Source organism: Chamaea fasciata, unplaced genomic scaffold (assembly GCF_029207755.1).
Source record: "Chamaea fasciata isolate MVZ Bird 193981 ecotype frontalis unplaced genomic scaffold, bChaFas1.0.hap1 SCAF_3, whole genome shotgun sequence".
Classification (NCBI taxonomy): domain Eukaryota; kingdom Metazoa; phylum Chordata; class Aves; order Passeriformes; family Sylviidae; genus Chamaea; species Chamaea fasciata.
Genome location: NW_027094088.1, coordinates 10,664,472 through 10,687,950, shown reverse-complemented (window position 1 = coordinate 10,687,950; position 23,479 = coordinate 10,664,472). Strand labels below are relative to the sequence as shown.

The 23,479-nt window shown below is 46.6% G+C and overlaps 1 protein-coding gene and 1 long non-coding RNA gene across 5 annotated transcripts in view; both read left to right on the top strand.

Moving 5' to 3' along the window:
* The first annotated feature begins 2,651 nt into the window (after nt 1-2,651).
* Nucleotides 2,652-23,479, top strand: part of SPTBN1 (spectrin beta, non-erythrocytic 1) — a 116,980-nt gene continuing 96,152 nt past the window's right edge. The window contains exon 1 of one of the 4 annotated variants that reach the window (XM_066177948.1): nt 2,652-2,910. The gene's annotated coding sequence lies outside the window, so the exon portion shown is untranslated. The other 3 variants (XM_066177952.1, XM_066177950.1, XM_066177949.1) reach the window with 3 other exon arrangements.
* LOC136287591 (uncharacterized) lies at nt 18,360-19,470 on the top strand. The gene is made up of 3 exons (XR_010720185.1): nt 18,360-18,463; nt 18,623-18,683; nt 19,175-19,470. It is a non-coding gene; the product is annotated as an uncharacterized lncRNA (long non-coding RNA).

Sequence of the window (23,479 nt, the reverse complement as noted above, 5' to 3'; positions counted from 1 at the left end):
AGGATTCTGTGAGGAAATGTTTGTCAAGAGGAGCCATCCTGCTTCCAGACATGCTACACACAGTCAGGGAGCTGAGTTTCCCCTCTGGGCAGATTCTTGCCCATCTTTGATTTTCCTCTCAAGAGCTTGGCCAAGTCTGCCACGAGAAAAAGCTCCAGTCTGTGAAGCCCCGAAGTGTGCCTTGGAGTCCCACTGTGTGTCTGCAACCAGGAGTTACAGGCGGAGGAAAGGCATGACTAGTGGGGGGAATGGATCTCAGTCATGCTGGAAACCTGTGGAACTGGAACTGTCTCATAGCAGGAGGCTTTTCCAGTCTAATGGAACAGCCAGGGAGTTTTTTTATTATAGTGTGAATTTCTTGGTGCGTATTTTTTATTGTGTTCTTGGAAATTGACGTCATCTTTCAGCAGATTTTGTTTGAGTTTTAGCATTGCTGTAATAATTGTGGCTCATAATATCTCATCTAGATGTGCTGCTTTTGTATCTGCTTGGAAGTACCCTTTTATAAATCCAAATGTGAGCCTTGGGGACATGGTTTAGTGGTGGTCTTGGCAGCTCCAGGTTAATGGTTGGACTCAAGGATCTTGGAGGATTTTTCCAACCTAAACCATTCTATTATTCCCTTTTGATTAATTTTATTTTGAATTATTCATTCGGTTTTTTAAACTAGGATCTCTTTTTAAATTATCTTTCAGAGAGGTTGGAATGTGATTACCTGTGTACACCTGTGCAGTGTTTTCCCCTTGGTGAAGGTGTCAATATGCACACAGATCTCTTTCTGTGGGATGAACAATAATATTGAGTGTGATGCCTTGGAAGATTTTCAAAAGGAAAAGAACCCCAAGATTAAATATTGCTTCAACTGTGGAGAAATCTACGTTTGCCTGGGCAAAATGCGTGAGGGAAAAAGCCTTGGGCTTCAGGGCCAAACTAACTACAAAGTAACGGGGCTGAAGGGGAGTGACTTTGCTCAACACTGTTGCTGTCCCTTTTCACTTCCTTTAACAACAGTTTCAGTCAGGGCCATTCATTCCAGTCCTTTCAGTTTGATTAAAGGAATGTGGACATCAGTGGGAGCAACCTGTTTGTCTGACTGGGTTTACTCATTGACATTAGAAAGTGCTGTTAGTTTACCTTGTGAGTATTCCCTGCTGATTCGTCACCAGGCTGTAGGCTTTGGTTTTCTAACTCTGCAAGTGAAAGGTTCATGCTGAAAATACAAAGAAATTAGTGCAAGAGTTTTTAAAATTAAGTTAGCATCCTCTCTGTCAAACCTGGAAATGCTGCTGTGAACTATCAGCAGCAAAACACTTGTACCTGCCCTGTTCTTTACCAAATGCCAAATAACAAATGCTCTTTAAAAAGGAGAAAATTACTGTCAGTAACTGGGATAACTTGTTGGAGCCCACAGTGCCCCCTGCTATTCTGGTTCTTGCTTCTCCAGGCATTCATTCCTACCCAGTTATTTCCATGGGAATCCATGGCCCACCCATCTTTGAGCTATGGGGGCTAACGAATCCTAAAATACACTGCATGCTCTTGCTCACTCCCAGATATTGCAGACTTTTGTCCCTTCCAACTTGCTTGATGGATATTAATAATTGAGTGAAGGGTGATTTTAAAGGATATTTCTTAACATCCCAGCATTTGAATATATTTTTAAAAAATTGTATCTATATACACTCATTTTTACTGCATGACAAGGTCTGGATATGAACCAGCACAAGTGACAAACATGGAAGTATGTTCTTAGATCTTATCAAGAATCTTGTAGGCTTCTTCATGGTGACAGAATATTTTAAAGAGACTTTCTGAATGCTAGAGGAGCTTTTCCCAAGTTTAAGGGGCTTAGTCCCTTTGGGGTCTCATTGGAAATTGGGAAGAGGATGCATTGCAGGAGGTGTAAGGAGGTGTCTCTGGCAGGACAGTCGTGGAAACCAAAGGAGAACAAAATACCCAAAAGAGCCTGACTGATAATTTTGACAGGCTGGACATGAGGCAATATTCCAGAGATTATGCCAGGAAGTGGATATTGGAAATTTTGGCAAAGCAGCTGAGTGTGAAGGGGCAAGAGCCAGATAAGAGGGAGTTTAAGATACACAGAGGAAAGTAAGTCCAGACAGCAGTTAAATAGCAGTGAGTGCGGGGATGTAGAGCAGCAGAAAAGGGACTGATAAACAAGGAGGCAAATGAATCCAAGAGTGGTTTGTTGTTTTTTTAATAAAATACATGGATAGCACTCGTCCATAGCTGTATTGCAAGCAAGAGGTGAGGGAGAGTGGACAGGAGGGATGGAGCATGGGCATGAGGAGGGTAAGGACAGTGAGGCAAGCAGGGAGGCCAGGATTAGCAAAGGAAACCTGAAGCAGCAGTGCCTGCCTCTGACCTTGGCTGTGGAAGAGGGGAAAGGAGGAAAGGCACACTGGCTGTGGGACAGCAGTTTTCTCTGGAATGACAGGCAAAATTCTGCCCAGGTAGGGAGGAAAAGGAAAAGTGTGGAACAAGGGCAGCTGGACCTGGGTTCCAGGGGTTGGGTTGCACTGGCAAAGGGAGGCTGTTTACGTGGGAAGGTGGTAGGACTGGAGCAGCAGGAGAGGATGACTGCAGTGGAGGAAGTCAAACCCTGGAGGAGGTTTCCACTAGGAATGACAGAGCAGCAGGAGGGAGAGCAGCACTAGAGGAAATGGATGCTGGGGGCGAGCCAACATTGTCTTTGCGATAGGAGAGGGTGTCAGAGGAGGAGGAGCAAGGAGGCTGGAGAGACCCAATAACCAAATAAATGTAAGGGAAGGGGAACCGGGAGCGGCTGGATAACACCCACGGGGAGGCTGCGAGCGAGGGCCGGCGGAGGGGGAAGACCTGGCGTGAGCACAGGGCAGGCCCGAGCAGCAGGAGCAGAAGCAGGAGCAGGTGAGGATGCGCCCCGGGCGGCGCGGGCTGCGGGCCGTGCCGAGCCCCCCGCGCCGCAGGGCCGCCGCAGGGCAGGGGCTCCTCCCGCGCTGTCCCCGCCCCCCGCGCCCCCCGCTCCGCGCCGGGCGGGGCACACGGAGCTCACGCAGCGCCGCGCGGGGCTGCGGGTACCGCCGCTCCCTCGGCACAGCGCGGAGCCGCCGCCCGGGCAGCGCCGAGGTAGGGCCGGGATCGGGGACCCGGGATCGGGGACCCGGGATCGGGGATGGGGGGAGGCCCCTCTTGCTGGGTGCGTGTACGCAGCGCGGGCGGCTCCCGCAGCCTCTCCGCAGCCCCGATCGGCGCGGAGCGGGCTCGGCGCTGTCAGAGCCGCCCCGCCCCGCCGCGCCCCGCCCTGCCCTGCCTTGCCCTGCGGCGCCCCCGGCCCGTCCCCGGGGGCCGCGGCCGCCGCCCCTTTCTCTCCCTCCCCTTTCCTCCCTCCCCGCCCGCGGTGCCGCCTCCGCCGCGCAGCCGCACGCCCCGCGCGGTGCGGTGCGGAGAGCCCGGCTCGACTGCTGCTCCTGCGGTATTCCTTGCTAGACGGATGTAATTCCTTCTTTATTTTTCTTCGTCGGGGCGGTACGCGGGGGGCGGCGCGGGGGTCGTGGCGCGCTGTCAGTCGGGCCCGCTGCGGGGCTTTGTATGCGGGAGCGCCGCGCTGACCTCACCGCGCTCCGGTGCGGGGCTGCGGTCCGGGTGCGGCCATCGCCCGCCGCCGCGAGTGCCGCGGTGCCCGCAGTGAGCGGCACAATGCGTGGGCTTGGTTCGGTTGTGTCGGGGTTGGCTCTGGCTGCTAGGTGGGTACAGGCCTGATTTAACAAAAAAAAAAAAAAGAAAAAAAGAAAAAAAAAAAAAGAGAGAAAAAAAAAGGCAGACTTGTGCTAGAGACTGTGAGACTGCAGCAGCTCTGAAAAACCCTTGTTCATGGCACCGAGGCTGACGTTTCATTCGGTAGCTGATATTTTTCCTTTTGGAGTGATGATACAGAACTAGAGTGAGTATTGAATTTGTGTTGTTGATGTCTTAATCGTGAATGAAATTGCATTCTTGTTTAAAGGTGAGTAGTGATCTGTCTCTACGTTGTACTCCACATTGTCCGTAGGTATAAATGCTAAATGTTCAAGATGAAAGGATTGCAGGGGGAGGGAATAAACACAAACTGTCAAGATCTGGAGCGTTCGGCTCATCCTTCGACCTTTATTGACAGCATACCAGCATTATGAAACCTGCTTATTGAACAGTTTGGGAAAAGGGCTGGAATTCCCGCAGCCCGGCATCGTGCTGACAGGCATCTTGGGGCACAATGCTCCCCGGAGCCGGGGTTAGAGAGGCAGAGCAGCGAGAGGAATTTATTCCGAGAGATAGCAGCCGTGTGGAAATGTCAGGGGAGGCTGTGACTCCTCAGGCCATTGCAGGAAAACTCCGCTGGAGGAAGGACTTGCATATGCTCAGAAGGCTCTGGAGAGAGAGACAGGAGTGAAAATGGAATGGGATAAAGGGCTGGGAAGGTGGGTGATGGCAGGGGGGTGTGATTTTTAAAGAATTGTACTTATCCTTTAGCGGATTTTTTTCCCCTCCATGTTTCTGGGGTGAACAGAAATGGCTGTAGTGATGCCTCCATGACTTAGCAGTGGTTGTAGGGCTGTGAGGAGGGATGAGGGGCTGGCTCATGTGTCACAACTTGTGCTGAAGAGGCAAGAAAATAGGGAATATTTTGTTCCTTCATGCAGGAGCATCAGCATGGAATTATGAAAGTGGAATCAGGAGGTCAGGTTCTGGAACAGAACCCGCTTTGGGTTTTTCTGTAATGCAGGTTAAGTGCAGCAAATGACACTCACTAAAGCAGGATGCAGCATTTTGGGATAAAATAGGGGCTTGCAGCAGCCATGTGGCAAAAAGCGATATGCTGTTTCATCTCTGTGGTAGCATGGATCCTGCAGCTTTTGAAATTGCTGTCACTGAACCCTGCCTGCACTCAGGAGTGGGGCAAAACCCTCTTGCTGCATATATGGAGACCAAGATACTGCTGTGTGCTGCTCCAAAAGCCCCTGGGGAGCAGGAGGGCAAACCATTTTATGAAAGATGTTTTCTTTTTTCTTCGTCATCTATAAAATGGAATCGGTTAAACCCCCTTTATTGGATGGGCCTGGATTGCTTGTTTGCATTACGTCACCTGACTAAGGATTTATTTTTCATGTGGGTCAATTACGAGATGTAATATTTGTAGTTGGATTGCCTGCAAAATAATTGTATTTCATTAGCAAGGAGTGCATGGACATCTTTCATGGAACAAAGAGGAGAAAGTCTGTTTATGCAGGTGTTTAAGGGTTAGACTGCAAAAGTTATTTAGACTGTTAATCTCTATAGGCACCTAAATTCCTTAGTCATCTGATCTGGGCACAAGTGAACAACCAGTACAATAGTTTATCATTGCCCATTAGCCATGAGTCAGCTACTAAATCCTGCCCAGGCTGATGTCTGTGGCCACAGGCTTCCTGACTGCCCTTTCCCTAGGGTCTAGGAATACCTCTGGAAATGTTGGAGCCTCAGGGGCCGGCCAGGTGACCTGACGTCAGGGCGAGGAGCCACTAGCTGCCCTCGGATCTCTCTGGCTCATCTGTGCAGGAGAGCAGTGCAGGTTCTTTCTTGTAGTGCCTGGAAACTCCTGATGAGACCAGGCCTGGCGCTCCATGGTAGGAGCTGTGTGGAGCCATAAGGGCTTTCCTGGCGTATCAGCTCCTGCCGTGGGCTGCTCCTGTTCCCAGCTAAAGGAGCTGGGGAGTTTGCCAGCACATTGGACCCTTACCTCGGCAGAGGCTCATGGCAGCTTTCCCAAGTGAAACCAGCAGGAATCTGGCCTAGAGGTGTGAAATGTGAAAATCCAGTTGCCTTCTCTCGCATTAAACCTGAGAAACCGTTTCATGTTGGATTGTTCTGACCAATTACCAGTTGTGTGGAGAAGCAAGTGTTGTAGCTGCAGCTCCACACCGAGGGGAGTGTGATCCGCTGGGATCCGATCCATGTCCTGCAGAGCCTGGTTTGGAGCCTGCTTCCCCCTGGGGCTCCCTGCTAGGCTCTTTTCCCCCCAACCACATGTGGTTTTCGTTTGTCTGCCTATTATTATTACTCTTAAAATGATCTGTTGTGAACTTGTTTTTCTAGTGAACATGAATACAGCGTTGCAGCAGTTACAGCTGGACCTTTGGAGGCTTTTCCTGTAAAGAAAAAAGGGTTTCAGAGAGATTACGATTTTTTTTTAAAAGAAAGACATAAGAAAAATTCTTCTTATGCCCAGTAACCCCAACTTATTCAATAGCTTGATCAGAGTGACATAGATCAATTCTATATATATTTAAACAGGCATCTTTTTTCCTATTTTGTCCAATTTTATTTCTGTTTCATGTATTGTTAATCCAAGACACATTTTTTACTGTCAGTTCCTCATTAAAAAAGGCCAGTTTTGCATGGAAAAAGCTTTGATGTGTATTGTTAGGTGAGGGTTGAGTTCATAACAGGTTTTATGGCTAGGGAGGCTGTGTCTGGAAGTGTTATTTCTGCTTGCAGTGAAATGTATGTGATTATCAAAAGGTATGCGCCAATGTATAAAGGTTGTGCTCAGGGATTGTGTACATCTCCCTATGTCCAAGGACAGATTAAGGTTGAGGATTATATTGAGCTTATATTGAGCTATATTTTCATCAGTGTTAACATTTTTCTCATCATCTTTTCTGTGAGGTTTTTTTCTTATTGAACAGTGGTCATTTCAGGATGTTCTTACTTTGTCATGTCTTTTCACTTTTCTACTATTCTCTTAATATATTATGTGATTGTTTAATATATTTACTCTCCTATTACATTGCAAAAACTTATATTTGTTTTTTAAGCTGCATGTGTTTTAGCCTACCAGAAACCCCTTTGGTGTGTCACCACTGTCACCAGAGAAACACATTTACACTGCTGTGCAGCCACTTTTATTCCACAATGTGCTGAGTGTTAGAGCTTTAAAAAGAAATGGTGAGTTGGTTTGATTTGTCTAGTGGCCCCTCACGTCAAGAGGGCAGTGGGGACTGAACAAAAGAGGCACTGCATGTGAAGCCCTTGTGGTAGCAGATGCTGACCCACACCTGTTGGATACTGGGAATAGCCTCGCTGTTCATACCCGTGCCCTTGGAACAGGAGAGGTGTGCCATTAACACTCTGTCCTGAGAGCTAAAAATACTCTGCCGCCAAACTGTTCACAGGTAAATGTTCCAAATTTAGCAGTTTTTTTGTTTACTGGGATTCCAAACATAGGCTGTTCCCTTTTTGGGAGAAGTAGCCAGGCCTGCTGAGCAATTTGCCCATGATCTGTGAAACATGTTCAGGAATGATGTTCCTGGATTTCATCTCTGGTTTTGTTCATGTGTCCAGAGCAGTGCACCAGAGGAAACAATTTCTCCTTCTCTGTGAGAATACGAAACACAGATACAAATCATGAGAGAAGCTGTGGGCTTTCCTTGAAAAATGAAATGTTTGTATTTTATTTTTAGGACAGGAATAGGGATTGACTGACAGCTCAGTTTGATTGGTGTGACCACTGGGTTTGGTTTCATTAGTCGTGTCTCGATACAACATGGAATGATCCTTGGAATGGGCAGCTGCTACTCTGCATGAGATGTGGGGTCTGGGAAGAGATGTAGTTGCAGACCCAGATTTAGGATGTGACTGGGGAGGAAGAGATGCAGACCTGGAGCCACCCAGCCGTGCCCGACTGCCCATGTGAGTGACTGGCATGGGGTTAATGGGTTTGAAGTAGCCAAGTTAATGAATAAAGCATTTATGCTTCATGTGTTCAGTCTCCCTGTAGGAAGTGCTGGAGTGGTTGTTGTGATCCTTCCTGCTCTCAGTCTGTGGGGACTCAGACACCTTTAGTTCTGGCTTTTGTTTTTTCAGCTTGCCTCAAGGTTTTGTAAAGCAGCATCACATTGAGGTCATGCCTGTGCTAAAATCTCCTGGCCAGGGCTGCAGTGGTGCCTGTAGAGATCAGGGACGATCATGCCCCGCCCCAAAATGTTGGAGTTGGACTTTCCATTTTTCCCCTTCCTTGGAGGCATCAGTGGCCATGCCTGGGTGGGAGGTGCTCTGAGGTGACGCAGAGGTTCCTCTCCAAGCCTGGCCCTGACATTTTAAGGTTATACTGATTACCCAGTTTATCCCAGGCAGACTTTTTCCTAAGCCAGATCTACAGGCATCGTTGGGAAGTCTTTAGTTATTGCTGTGGGATTCAGCCCCAGTAGTGTCCCAAGAACGTGGTCAAGGTCTTTTTCAAGGAATTGTGGGGATTTCCTGCCATCCAGCAGTAATCCAGATCTGCAGCTTTTGGTTTTGTAAGTTCCTCCCTTTTGTTCTGAATTAATCCTATTGCTCTGTGGATTGATTGATTATAGAATGACATGGGGTATCTGCATTTGGTTCTTACATGATAAAAGGGAGCCTTGTGTTTGGAAGGGCAAGGAAACTGTGCATGGTGAGCTCTGGCAGCGTGGGCAGAGCCTGGGGTACAGTGGAGCTGATCACTCTGGGATTGTGCACCAGGACCAAAACCTGATTTTTCCCACTCATGAAATCAATTTTGCTTAGTGCCTAGACACTACAAATGCTCCAGCTAATTATAGCAAGTAGCTCCTCTGGTTTTTGGCTTGGAAGGGAAAAGGTGCTGCCTGCTTTATGTAAACTAATTTAACGTAGATACATTTATTTGAACACCCACAGGTTTTGGGTTTGGGCATTCCAGATGCTGGCTTTTGTCAGTAGCTAAACCAATGGTGAGATTTTTCTTGCCAAGGGCTTCCATTGACTTTTCTCTTAGTAAAAAAATATTTAATGAAAATGTTTCAGGGTGATCTGCACTGGTCCCTGCAGATGGGGTAGATGGCTCGTGGCTCTGGGGTACCAGTGGCACACACATTTATAGAAACTCTGGAATGCAGCTTGGAGTTCTTTTTTGGAAAGGGACTTTGGGCCCATATCTGCCTTGTAAAGTCTGGGTGTTTGATCCAGGAGGATCATCCAGTAGTTCACCCTTTGCTAGAGCCTGGATCATGCAGTGAAGAAGTCAGGAGAGTTCTCCATAAGTTAACAGGAGTTCATGTAGGATCCATATGAGATAAAGATAACCTGGTTAGTTCAACAGTTGCTTCTTTTTCATAATGTAAAACATTGTAACCTTTTTTGGAGCATAATGCCATGAATAACTCTCTACAATTTCATCATAGTAAAAGATGAACTGATTAATTGCTACCTTTTTTCTTAAAGCTTTTTTTTAGAGTAATCTATTCTTATAGCAATTTTAGATGCTTTTAGGAGGCTAGGTCCTGAGCCTGAAAGAAACCTGGTTGACTTTGGTGGGGCTACTCTGATTATCACAAGTTGAAAAATCTGCCTTGCAGTTTTCAAGTTTTCATAAAACAAACACTGGAGCCTGTTGTGTTTTATTCTGTTGGTGTTTTTGGCATCAGAGAATCTTTTCCTGATTGTTTTCCTCATTTGAAGGCTGATTGTACTGAGTGACCTCTTGCTACTAAAGGGTGGGTCAGTTTATGTGGGAAAGTCTTAGTCAGTGTGTCTGGGAGATAAGTGGGACTGCATCCCAACGAGCCTTGTGCGTTAAATACTGGAATGTGCTGGGGACCTGCCAGGAGATTGGAAGCAGGATTCTGCGACAAGCCCAATGCAGTCACACTCTCCCTAAAATAGCACTGTGGATAACAGGAGATCTGCAAAGTTATCACTTACCTCATTTTCGCACAAATTCTTTCCTAAAAATGGATTATTGACTGAGGGTTCAGGCGGGTTTTTCTGGTAATATATTCCATTTACATTTTGAGAGCAGTCATCTTAAGTCCATCTTAAGTCTTTGGCTGCAGGTAAGGGGGAAAAAGCTGTGGTGAAACCACACAAGTCCCAGCACAGGAAAAGCCATTTGTATCATCCTCGTCATCACCTGAATGAGAAAGGAGATGGGTTTTACCACAGTGTAGGTCAGTAGGAGCCTCTTCAAATTCATCTTGAACAGTCTGGACATATCAAGGCAGAGATGAATCAGTTCAGCGGCCTCAGACTTGCCTGGGCTGGCTGTGGGTGACAGGCTTTTGGCACCAGCCCCTGGATGCAAACAGCCAGTGTTTGGATATTCAAATGAGCAGTGGTTTACCACTGCAGACCGTAGATGGTTTTGTTTAAGGGGAAAAAGAAGGAAATTTGATTTCTGGCCCCATGTCAAATTTGTTGAGAGAAGAATCTGATTGTGCAGCTTCAGCGGTTAGCATAAGCCAGTTAAACTTTAAACCTGGGGTGCCTGAATTAGTTTCTTACGGAAAGAGGATGAGTTGGCTGCTAAATGGGATAGTGTGAGGAAAGTGCGGGGGCAGACAGGTTGGGAGCAAGGTTGGGAGATCCTGAGTCAGCAGGTGGTTGTTTAGCCCCGGTGAGAGGCTGCCCAAGAAAAGTATGGATCCAAATAACCATTCCCTGGATGTGTGTTTGCACTGCTGCAGGGACCTGCACAAGGAGCTCTGTGAAAGGGAAAATAAAAGTGGGATTGTCAGGAAATCATAAGATTGAAAACAAAGAGTCTGGAGTGCTGTAAGTCATGATCTTTTGGTGCCTGCAGATTTGAGGACGAGCTGTGCTCTTCTAAAGGCAAATGGATTAGAAGTCATTTGTGGAAAATATCCCTCAGCTTCTGGTGTGCACTGCCAGCCTAGTGTCAGTTCAGCTCCTGAGTCCCACAAGATGTGACTCCCCACAAGCCTGGGCCAGGACTGACATCCCTGGCCCCAGGAATCAGATCCACAGGGACTGTGCTTTTAGCAGAGCTGTGTCATATCCCCTGTGCCGCTGAGGGTCTCCGTGGGGAGGACACTCACTCAGCCACAGCTGTCAGGCTCTCTGTTACCCTGCTCCGCAGTCCCTCGGGAAGGGAAAGCTGGGGCCCTCAGAATGAAGTGGCTGTGCTCTGAGCTTGGCTGGGGAGGAGGATGTGGCACAGCAGCTCCACCCCTGTGCCCCCCGGGGGGTTTCCCTGACCCCAGGTGCCCCATTGATCAGCTTTGCAGCTTCCCAGCGCCCGGGTGCGTAAAGGAGCTTTATTGCTGCTCCGAGGAGGGACATGACATCAAACCCAGGTAAAAGGGAAAGAGAGGTGAAAGACGGCAACCCAGTGGCGTTTCAGTGAGGTCTCCCTTCTCCAGTCTTGCTCACTTTCAGGTTTTGTATCAGGAGGCATAAAAAATTCCAGAAATTGCAGTTTATGTAAGAGATGTGAATAATGGCTAATAATAAGTGAAACTGCCATCAGGAGCTGGAAGAGGGGGGAGGTAGGTTATTTTTAGAGATCTATTCTCATTGTATGCTAGACAAACAAGAATAAGGTGACTTTGCATTAAACATATACCGAAAGAAGTAAAGATATTTTCCCCAGATAAGTCCCCATGGTGCAGTAATAGTCTGCTATCTGCCAGCTTAGGAATGAGACTCAAAACTGCTTCTTCACTGTTTAGTAAGAAAAAATGCCCATTTTCATTGCAGTGCTGTGATTCTTCTTGCTCTGTGAAGCTTGAGAATGAAGTATCTGAATCCCCACTTGTGCCAAGTTACACAACTACATCCCAGCATGGGATATTGTGTCCATTTACATCATCACAGTCTGGGACTTGAGGTCTTAAATCCTCTTCATAGAGAAAAAAGAACATCTCAGAATCAGAGAATTAACTAGGTTGGAAAAGATTGAGATCATTGAGCCCAACGTATATCTGAGATAATTTTGCATTGCTCAGTTATGTTTCAGAACCATTTTAGAAATGTAAAGATTGTTAAAAAAGTGACAAGATCCCAAAGTGTCAGAGTCAGGGATGGTGATCCCTCTCTGTGGGCAGGTGACAGGGAGCACACATCTCTTATCTAGCTGTGTTTTTAGTTGGAGTAATCCTAATCAGGTAGTAAATCCTGAGTGAGATTATGCTGCTGCAGCAAGTGCAGCAAAGATCAGCTGCAGGGCTAGAGTGGGATCTGGAGATGCCTGCTTGGATATTCGCTGAGGCAAACCAGAACTTTGGAGGCTTTGTAGGATCTTCCTCTGAAGGAGGGGGGAAGAAGCCCAGTGAAGACGAATGATGAGTTGGCTGCAGCAGGGCTGACAGGTGAGGAGCACATGGACATTCCAGGGCGAGGCGGAGCACTGAGGGATGTTTCTACAGTTGCTGCTAACCAGCAGAAAATAACATGAACCATTTGGGGTTGCAGTGGCACAGCAGAGCTGCTGCAGAGTTCAGAGTCCCTCTGAATCTTCGGATTCCTGGCACGGGGCAATGAACCCCTGCATCACCTTTAGGGCAGTTTTCTGAGCAGAACATCCATGTTATTCCAGGGTATCTCTAACAGGAGGACAGCTGTTTGCTGTTTTAACTTCTGGTTGTCATAAGCTGTGGCAGGAATCCAGGGAGCCGTTGAAGAGCCCTGGGCCTGAAATTAATTTTCAGCCAATTTGATTAGATCAGCGCCCGTAGCAAACCTACCACTACGATTTTATGTGTATTTTGGGATAAATGCGGCCCCTTGCTGGTGTTTAGTAGCTTGGCCATCATATCTAAAGGAGAGCTAGGAGGGCATGCAGATACATAAAACAAGGAACAAAAATGTCCTTGTATGCATTTTTAATGCTCTGCTTTGTGGATTGATCAAAACAGTGCAATTTGATGGGGTGAGCATTGAGAAATGGTCACTATGCAGCAGTACAGCTGCTCCATCAGAGGGGAATGAATTCCCAAATTGCATCCCAAGCATGTTATTAGAGGATTAAAGAGCTGGGCGACTCACCTTGGCTAACTGTCCTGAAACTGTGCTTACACTCATCATACATGTAAATAACTATTATGCAAATATTACTGGAGCAACAAAGCAGGTTTTGAATTTGCTTTGTACCTTGCAAATGACCAAGTCTCTTGTCTCAGTGTTCCAAATGATAATCTTGTTTTCCCCAAACACAAAGCAATGAAATTACCTGTGTAGTAATTGGAATATACCACTCAATTCCTCTTTCTCTGAATTGGTCTCAGCGTACAGTAGCAGACTGGAATGTTTGGTACATAATTTCCTTCCTTGATTAAGTTAAAATTTAAGAAGATTTTCCCATTTGGGCTGTCAGCAGGAGCAATAAGTCTTTGTTCCTTCTAAAAATCTGCCCGTTCTAGTTTTGACTGACATCACCTGCTGCCTGCATATATCTCTGCAGAGGAAACTGCCTCAGTTTGTACCAGAAGAGGTTTAGGTTGGATATTGGGGAAAAATTCTCCATGGGAAGGGTTGTCTAGCCCTGGCACAGCTGCCCTGGAGGGATTTAAAAGCTATGTGGATGTGGCACTTGGGGACATGGTCAGTGGTGGTCTTGTTGGGTTAATGGTTGGACCTGAGAGTGTGTCTGGAATCAGAGGCTGGGTGGATGCTGGATTCTGCCTCTCAGTGCTCGTGGGTTTTGTGCTGGTACTTGGTCTTTGAACAGATCCTCAGGTATCTGTTCCCCAAGAATCACTTGGAGAACCCTTTGCTACTTTTTGGAGAAGTCTTGGATGTGACTTGCCATAGAGAGCTTCCTGTTCCCTGGGGTGGTGGTTTGGGAATCAGGGTGTTATGATGGGAGGCTCCAAAATGACTGCAGGTAATAATCATAGTCATAGTAATAATAATAATAATAATAGTACTGTGAAGTACTGGTAACAGCTCCTCCACCAGTGGAATGACCATGTCAGCCTTACCTGGGGTTTGGGTTTCTCCTTCAGGGACAGGTGAGGCAATTCCCAGAAGTGATATGTTTGGGGAAATGATGTGCCCCTGTGTTTGGTGCCTGGCACTTGGTACATTTTCCTAGATTTATTGCTAGAGAACCCAGGTCTCCTCAGGGACAATGAGGAATTTTCCTGGCTCTGTTGGTATGGAGTTATTTTGCCTTACCTGTTCCTGATGTTGGCAGGTGGTAGCCATGGGAGCCAGGGGATCCTCCATGTGGTTGGATGGGATGAATTGGAATGGGATTAGCATTAGATGTGTTTGGAAGTGTGTTGTTTAAAAGTTGCATTTTGTGGTGGGGGAATCCAAATAACCCAAATTCATGGGTTTGTTCCCGAGCTGCTGGGTTTAGAAGGAAGGCCAGGGGCTGTCTTGTGGTGTAAACAACAAGGGGGGAGGAGGCTTTGTAATTTGAGTGTTGCAGCAAACAGAAACCCGGCAAAGGCCAGAAGAAATGCAGCTGAGGGAATTTTTATACAAGCCTATGGTTAATTTTAGCTGGGAGTTTGGGATGTAGGTTTTTTTAATGGCTTTTAATTTCAAGGGCTGCTGAGGGATGGGGAAGAAAGGATGTTGTGTGTGTGTGTGTGTGTGTGTGTCCACCTCCCAGCCCTGGTTTTAGCAGTGACACCTGGCTGGGCTTAGCAGCTGGATGTTGGAAAGTTTTCATAATTAGTAATTTTGTGCTTTGCACGTGGTGGTGTCTGTTGGAGACTATGCTAAGTCTCCCCAGCTCTGTTTCCATGCAGAATTTGAAATGGCATGGGAAGCACAAGCCTTTGCACAGAGCTTTGTCACAACCTCCTCTTTGGTCACCTCTCCCTATTACAGCGCTGTGATTGCGAGGCATCCATAAAGCCAGGGCTTTGCTAAAAATAGTCCATTCCTCTAGCAAATGCTATTACAATTCTGATATTCAAATATTAAACCTTCTCTGCAGTGTTAAAAATAGCTGTGAACAGAGACATCCTTTCCTTATTCTCAGCTAAGGAGTCGAATATTGAAGAGTCAAAGGCTCAGTCCCGAGACTGGAGCTGTGTGGGAGTTGAGCTGAGGCTTCTTCACCCCTGTTTCTTCACCCCTCATCTGCTGGTGTTGTTGTTGAACACAGAGGACAAGTGGGTGGGAGAGAGAAACGAGCAGGAAGTGGATCAAAAGGAAGTGAGGAGTAGCCAAAATGAAATGGAGAAAATAAGAGTGGAAGCAAAGCGAGAAGAAAAATTGGGATTTAAGTAGAAAACTGCCTTGAGAGTGTTTCATCAGAACAAGGCTCCGATCCTGAGGGCTGCCAGACAGGGATTTGGGGAGCAGCTGGCAGAGGGTGTGAGGCCTCTCTCTCAGGGCTGTGGGTACAGCCCTCCCTCTGTGTCTGTGGCAGGAGCACTGCAAATTGCAGCAAGCCACTAATTGCCCTTGGGAGGCCACTTACAAGGGTGGGAGCATCCTGAGATTGAACTCAGTGGGAAGATCAAGGGCTTGGCAAATTGGGATATGTGCTCCAAGTGCTGATATCCTCAGCCTACACACTTCAAGAATGCACAAATTGAAAGGCAGGTGTTTATGTTTCTCCCCCTTCCAACGCTCTTGTGCATTAACTAATGCAAAATTTAATAATAAAATACCATTTCAGCAAAATAATTTCCTTCCATTTGCCATCGTCGAAAGACATCTTGGAAAAGAGAATTTCCTCTAGGGTGAAATAAAGGATAAGCAAACAGAAATGACCGTTGTAGATTTAATGGGGGAAAATGGATTTATCATGTGGCTTGAAAGTCATCTTAATGATATTACGAGGCAAGGAAGGAACCAAACAACCTTTTTTTCATGGAAATGAAGCCTAGGAAGGCTTTCAGCAAATACTATTTAGCCAAAAATAAGGGTGAAGGAAAATCTAATTTGACCATATAATCCTGTTGGTCCAGGTGAGTGATGGCAGGACTGCTCTCTTTGCTTCAGAAGTTCAAGGGAAAGGAGATCTTTTTTCCCCTTTCTGTAGGGAGGAGACCAGCCCTAACATTTATCAGCTTAAGTTGGGCTCAACCAGTTGTGTTCAGCTGGAAACCCCTCTGATGATCATCCATCACAGCTGGAGCTTTCTTGGGAGAGAATCCTGGAGCAGGTGGATCCCACAAGGCAAAACCAGAATGCTTTTCTCTGACAGTATTATCAGTAGCCTAACGGGCTTGTCCTGGATTTCCCCCAGCAGGAATGCCATTTTGGCTGTGGGGACATGTGCTGCCAGAAGGCTGGCAGTGAAGGAAGAGCTTGATAAATCTGTGTCGTCGCTGTGTCTGGAATCACTTTGGGATTGCAGCACTTCAGCACCCTAACACTCCCTCTCCGTGCCCTGGCAGCTGTCTTTGGAGCTCTTCCCTCCTTTAGGAGGTGCTCCAAGAAAGACAAGGTCCCTGTGTGTTCTCCTACTTCCCCCGGCACCCAGCCACCCAGTTCTAGTCACAAAGCCCGTATCTTGGAAACCCAAAAGGGTGCAAATTTCAGTCACAGATGAAACACCCAGAAAAAAACAACATGCTGTGGACAGGGCATGACATGGCTAGTCACACACCAGGATTCAGTCCTGGTTTGCACTGGCCTCTGGCTGCTGGTCAGGGGCTCTCAATTAGCCAGTGATTTTTCCCTTGTCTGGGTCACCTGCTGTGGAGCCAGGATTCCTGGGCTTAGATTTGTATCAGGTCCCTCAGGCGTGGTACTTGTGCCTGTTGTCACACTAAAGGCACCTGTCTTAGCTCAGATCTGCAAAGAAATGAGTTTTAGTTCCCCTTGCTTTAGCAATCCAGGCAGAATTGAGTGGCTTGTCTTTGGAAGGCAATGCTGATGTGGTGAAATATCCATGTGTGCTGGGCAGGGAGCTGCCCTGCAGGCCACCAGTGTCCCCCTAATGTCTTTACCTGAGTCCTATTAACCACTTTACATACAGAGATGTTGACGCACTTCTTACACCATATTGGTGCTTGGGTGAGCAGTTAAGTGCATTATTTTAATTCAGCAGCATCCTGGAGGGATTAAATTCTTCACACTGGCATTGTTTCCTGGTCAGAGCACGCTCACACAGGAGATAACAGAGGTTACGAGGTCTCCAAAATAAGTTAATTTTTATTCTCTGTGACATTTGAGTTATGGATGAAGAAGATGGGTGAGTGGTGACAGCTCTGCATAGTCCAGGTGTGCAGGTTGGGCATTTCCATGGCTGTGATGGCACTACCTACTGGTAGCAGTGATCTTGATGCTTCCTGTCAGGTATCACCTTCACCTTTCTGTCTGGCATCCCCACATCTTTTGTCTCCTTCAGTTTTATTCAGTTGTTTTCATTTTCAAATCAGTGTCCTCATGAACCTGCCAGCCTGTGCCCAGGTTGCTGCAGCCATGTCTTAGGTTTTCTCAGATAATTTTGGAGGATATGAAGGTAAAAGTATCTGGAATATCTTCAGGGACCTTGGCTTCAGTGCTCACCTTTCATTGACAAAATCCAGACCAGCTTTGGAAAGGTGAGCAAAATTGAAAGTTATGTCAAGAAGAATGCTGAGCATTGCTCTGGAAGGGAAAGAAAAAGAAGCTGCTCAGACTTATGGCTGGCTGTTCTCAGGAGGGCTGAATTTCAGATCTCTTGTCCTCAACTTGCTCATAAACCATCCTTGATTAATTTAGTAGCAGCTCCAAGTGGGAGAAAGGAGGGGGAGCCATGCTAGTCTTAATGAAAGAAAATCTGCCTAAGGAGCAGGTGAATCCAAGCTGTAATTCCTGCAGAGCTTCAAACATGGCTCTAATTTTGCTGATTCAGAACCTCCTTTCTCCTAATCTTGGCATTGACACCTGCAGGCAAATTTATCCATGTCTTCATTTGTCAGAGTAAAGCAGTGAGAGCTGAGGTAGGGACTAGAATTCCCAGGACACAGATTGGGAGAGCCTTTCTGGGAGTGGGATATGGGCTCACATGTGCCCTGTGATTTGGGGGAAAAAAAGCCCTAAATGGGTTAAAATAGAGGCCAGACAAAGCCCTATAACAACATTCCCGGGGCTAGAGAATTTCTGCACAGTCCTGTGACCACCTGCTGCTCTAAGGGCTCCTCCCAGGATGTTTTGTGGCTCACTTTCCTGTTTCACTTGCACTGAATTTAATGCACTGATGGGTGTGATTTTTTTCTTGGTTGAAAGTTTTGTGGGTATTCCCTGGACTTGCAAAGCAGATGATGACTCTGTTTTCCCTGCTCTGGCCTTGCCAGCCTTCCCAAAGCTTGGGCAGGGGGAGAAATCCTGAAATCCCTGTGCTAGAGACACAGCTGCTGTAGGCTGACTGAGATAATGAAAGGAGAGAGATCAGAATTTTGCCTCAGGCTTGGAGCATTGGAGACCAAATTAATTTGGATGAGTTGTTGGTGTCCGACACCTGTGAAAATGAAGCTTCCAGCATTTTGCTGCAGGTAAGGAAGTGGCTTTGGGTTGAGATCTCAGTGCTGTTTTGTCTCAAGTGAGACCTATAGAGTTACAGAAGTAGTTACTTTGGGGGTAAAACGTTGCTTTTGATATTTTCTGCCAGTATTGTTGCTAAAAGGAGTGATGATGGGGCTAAATTTGAACCCCTCAGTAGAAGTGGTTAATTAATGTATTGTTTGTGCTCACTCAGAGTAACAAACCAGTAGAGAAAGGTTTAACATCAGAGAGGTAAAGTGAAAATGTGAGTATCCATTACCCCAAACCCACAGTCTGTCCCCTTGCTGGTTTATTTATTCCCCTGCACCACCGATTCTCCTGTCAGACAGTTGAACGTGGCTGTTCTATTTTAGCTGATAATTTGTCTGTGGTTGGGTTACTCCTGACTGACACTTCCACACAGGAGTCCAGACCCTCCCCTTGTGCTGGTGGAAGATGAGGTCATGGATGCCTGGGAGGAGGCTGTGAGTAAGGAGTCATTTTTGTCCTGTGAAATGCCAGCCCTGGTGCCTGGCTGGGTCCATCTCGAAGGGGAGGTGGGAGCTGGCAGCTCTTGCTCTGTGCAGAATGTCTGAGGCTCTCCGTAATTTCCTGCTCTCCAGATCCCCCTCCTGCCTGGAACCCAACACTCTGCTTTGTTCTGGGTTTGGCCAGCTTGGAGAGGTGCCTTGCTATGCTACAGCTCTCAGGACAACAAACGCACCCGGTCTCAGAGTGCTCTAGATTGTGGAATTCCAGTGCTGGATGGGGCTGGGGTGGTGTCAGTAGGTGCCAGAAATGCTGATCCCGAGGGATAAGAAGCTGTAGGGTAAATGGCCTGGTTTAAATCAGTGTTGCTGTTCCTGCCGTATGTGTGGGCTCCTGGCATTAACTCGGGCTTGAATGGTCCCCAGTTTTGAATTTCACCCTCTCTGTATTCCCTGTAACAACATCTTTAAATCTTGTGCTTCATCAGGATCCTGGAAGAATCCAATAGCAGTCACTGGGGAATGGAGCAGAGGAATACAGAGGAAGATGCCTTCCTTGTGATGTTTGAGATTTTCAGCAGCCTTCAGGAATTTAGAGGTTCTATTTTAAATCAGGGCTTTTATTAATCTTTCAGTTAATTTCCCTAAATTCACAGGTAGCTCAAAGCTTCTGTAATAGCATAGCACTGGTAATTTTGCTGCTTATACCCACTTTATATCAAAATACATCACAATAGGCTCTGAAGAGTGTGCAGCCAAACTGAGCTGCAAAACAACCCCTCTGTTGTACAGAACCTATGATAACTTTGAATGGTATGAAGTTTTAATAAGCATTAAATCTTTGTAAAATACCCAGTACAACTCTTGTGTATCTGCAATTAATAAGTAATTCAGCCATGCCAAAGTCAAGCAAGCACAAATCCCCTTTATACCGCACTGTACCATCTGTCTAATCTATCTGTGTCAAATATGGCTTGTTTGGGTCTGTCCTTCCACAGGCTGTTCTGGGTAGATTAAATTAAAATTTCTGGTCAGGGGAATACTGTTCATGTTTTTAGCTCAGGTAACAAATGTGTGTGTTTGGTGCTAGTTTTTGTAATGTATTTGGTAAACAAGTATGTAGTAGTCAGCACAAATATCTTTTTATCATGGTTGACCAGAGGGATTTTACAGCTCCAGCACCTTTCCAGCAATTCCTGTGGAAGAGCTGAGGGAAGGGATCATCGTTCAGGCACTTGCAGGTGGACAAGCACCAAAGTGGATCCTGTAGGTTCATCTATTGCCCAGGGCTTGTTTTCTGTTGGTTTTCTGCTACTCTGTGAACGTTCTGTTTGCCTGGAACTTGCCTTAGCGTGGTGGAATGTCAGAAAGGAATATTGAAAAGGACTTGGTTTCCTTCCTGCTCCGTTGTGCCAGTCTGTGTGAGTTGGAAGTGCCAGGGGACTGCAAGGAACAGCACTGAAGTGGGGCAAAAATAAACTCTGGGATTTGCAGGTAACCTTTTCTTTTGATGTTTTTCCAAAGCTGGTGCAGTGCCCTGTGACCTTGTGCATACAGAGGTTGCTGTGTTGGGAGCTGCTGTTGGAGAGAAGGAAGCTCCTTTTGGAGCAGATCTGGGGGCTGTGGGCATGGATATATGGCTTGGGTTGTGGTGACTTGGGTTTTACTCTCTGTTCTGCACGTGGAATGCCTGGTTTTGGAGAATAGGGACATTTGCAGGGTCCAGAGATCCCAGGGCACCTGGGTCTGCAGGAGGGATGCCTAGGGGGAGTTGGACTTGTGTGTCGATGTGGTTCCCAGGTTCTGATGGAAAAGGCTCAACTCTGCTGTTCCTGCCCTGCCTCTGAGTGTCTGCACATCAGGCCCCAGTGGGTGCCAGCCCATTCCTATGGCTTGGCAATGGGAGAGTTCTCTCTGTGGCTGCTGTTAAAGCAGCACAGACACAGCCTGCATTCATCATTACCCTCTGGAGAGAACCAGAGTGCGGAGCTTTTCCTGAGATGCCTGTTTGGAACAAGAACAATCTAAAAATTCTGCATTTTTATTTATTCAGTCACATTACCTCGCTCTGCTGCTCATCACCTCCCCTCAGCCTCACTCAGGTTTTTTTGTCTCCATCCTTCACTTGCATGTGCTTTAGAGGGAGAGATCCCTGGTCTCCAGACAGCTGAGCCTGCTGTGCGGTGCCATGTGAAGGGAAAGCAAACTCCAGCCATACAGGAATTAAAATGGCTGAGTTGGAATGTGGTGAGTGTTAAGATGGAGTCAACCAAGCAGACCATTCTAGAAATTACAGGGTCTGATTTTGCTGTCCCTGGTGAAGTTATGAGGCTTCCTCTTGTGTGTCGTGTTGGCATTGATGGCATCATTAATAGAGATGTTTTATTTAAAATCCCACCTTCAGTCCTTCTGTTCAGCTGCACATGGTGCAGGAGTAGGAACCAACAGTGGGATCCTCTGGAGGAGAAAGGGCAAAGCCATGCATGCTCTAAGGTCTGCTTTAACCTCTTGCTGCCAGTGTCTGGCTTTTCATGGAGAGTATAATAATTGAAAAGCTGGCATAGTGTAATCCTGAGGTTTATATTAAAGCCTCTTACGAGTGCATCATGCATTTCCAAACACTCCCATTAATATATTCTCTTTGAGAAATGCTCTGATCCAGGCATTCTCTGGGTTTACCATTCCAAATAAGGATGCTTTAATTACTGGTGACCTAATTTGAATATGGGCTGGACTGATTTCATTTAAAATATTGATTGTAGCACACTGGATTGGTTATGCTTTTGCTTTATTCCTGGAGCAGCCACCATCCTCTCTCAAATCTGTGTGTTGAGGTCCTGTCTTATCCCAATTCCCATCATAAAGGGATGCAGCGCTGACCTCATCCTTTTAGTTAAAAGTCCCATCGTGCTCTTACATCTCATTCCTCATTTTCACTGGGGGTTCTGGAGTCTGGCGCGTGGGTGGAAGCCACGGAGAGGATGGTGGTCGAGGCTCCAGGAGACATCTGGTCCCATTCCAGGCATGTGTTAGGTCTGGGAGCTGCAGTGAGGCTGCACTTTCCCCAAGGAACTGTTACGCTGCATTTTTGGTAAGGAGGGGAGCTGGGCCTCCTCCAGATCCATGGGAGCTACGAGGGGGAGATCAAAGCACAGCTGGTGAGGAGTGGGGAGAACATCCGACCACAAATAATTGTTCCAGCTTGAAATGCCAAGTGACAGTGAATGGCATTTGAAACAAGTGGTGGGGTGAGTCTGCTCCAGTCTGTTCCTGGTGGGGGTCAGAGAATCACAGAACCGGTCCCACTTCATTTAAAACCAGTGTTGGTTTTGAAATCCTTGAAAACACCCAAGTTTTCTGGTCGGTTTAAATTTTTCTGCTCCAGGCTCTCATTTGGTGAGGCTTTGAAGGCCTGGAGATTTTGGTTTTGCCTTGAAAGTGAAACAAGGCTCAGGATTTCCCCCGGGAAGCAGAGCTTTTAGAGGCTGAAAAGGCGGCGGGGAGCTTTCTCCTCCGGAGGTTTGTCCTCGCCCAAGATGGCTGTAAGGAGGGATGTGTGGGAGAAAGGAAAAGCAGGGAGATCTGGAGAGCTGCCAAGCATTTCAAAGGGCTGTGTAGTAAACAGTCATTAGGTGGAAAATGATCAGGATTAGCGCTTTCTAGATGGCTCCAGGGCTGTTCTGGGTTTTGTTGGGTTGGGGTTTTTTGTTGTTGTTTTGGTTTTTTTGTTTTTTTTTTTTTTTTTACTGTAAATCTGCAGGTGTAAATCTGAAATTTGTGAGAACCTGAGCTTTTAAAAAGTAAAAGCTAAAGGGAGTTCTACCACTTGTTTGCAAGCACTCCTTCATAACCGTATCACCCCTGTTGTACTTATTCTCCCTAGGTAATGTTTTAATTCTTATTAAATTGAAGAATCATTTAGGTACATGAAATAAGATAATATTGACATAAGGCCAAATCCGTTCAGGATCCAAGGCAAGTGATCATGGCAAATGAAGGATGTATCTTTCTTCCTGTATGGGAATTACTTCATATATTTCCATAACGCAAGATAATTCCAGACCTTAGTCTTCTGTAATTCAGGGAGAGGTGGAGGCTTTCCATAGAAAGCCCTGAATGCAGGGAGTGTGACTCAGGAAACCAGAGAGAACAGGCAGTTGTCTTTTGTGGCAGATGCTGGATTGGTGGCTGTGGCAGCACATGGTGTGAAATGGAGCTTTTCTCTCCTTTTCTCTATTTCTCTACTTGTCCTTTTCTAATGGTGCTTTTTGCCATCTGAATTCCCTTCAGCAAAGGGAGGTGGACACACCCCACCCATGTGCTCTCTTCAATGTCTCTTTACCCACATTCACTGTAGAGGCTGTAGTCATCTTGTATGAACTCATGTAAACACAAATAGTAAAACATTTTAGAACTTTTTTTGAGCTGAAAGTACAATTGCGACTGATAAAGTCAATTTTAGAGCTGTGGGAAAAACGTAATCTCCACAGATTTGTTTCCAACCCTCCAAATTTACCAGATTAACTGTTTTTGGATGGAAACTGAGTGTCTCAATCTGTAATAAGGTCTTGACCTTTATAGAATCTGTGCTGTGATCCCACATTGTCGGAAAGGATGAAATCATTTTTCAGGAAGAATTTATCAGCAGCTGTGACTTATGGGAAAGGTGAAGGGCAATGTCAGGCTATCCGGCCAAATTGAGGTGTGCCTTGGGCAAGGAGGGAGGGAGCCTGGGTGCTCCTTGATGGGTGTCAGAGCAGAAACTTGGTGGTCCCACATGCTGATTTGCAGAG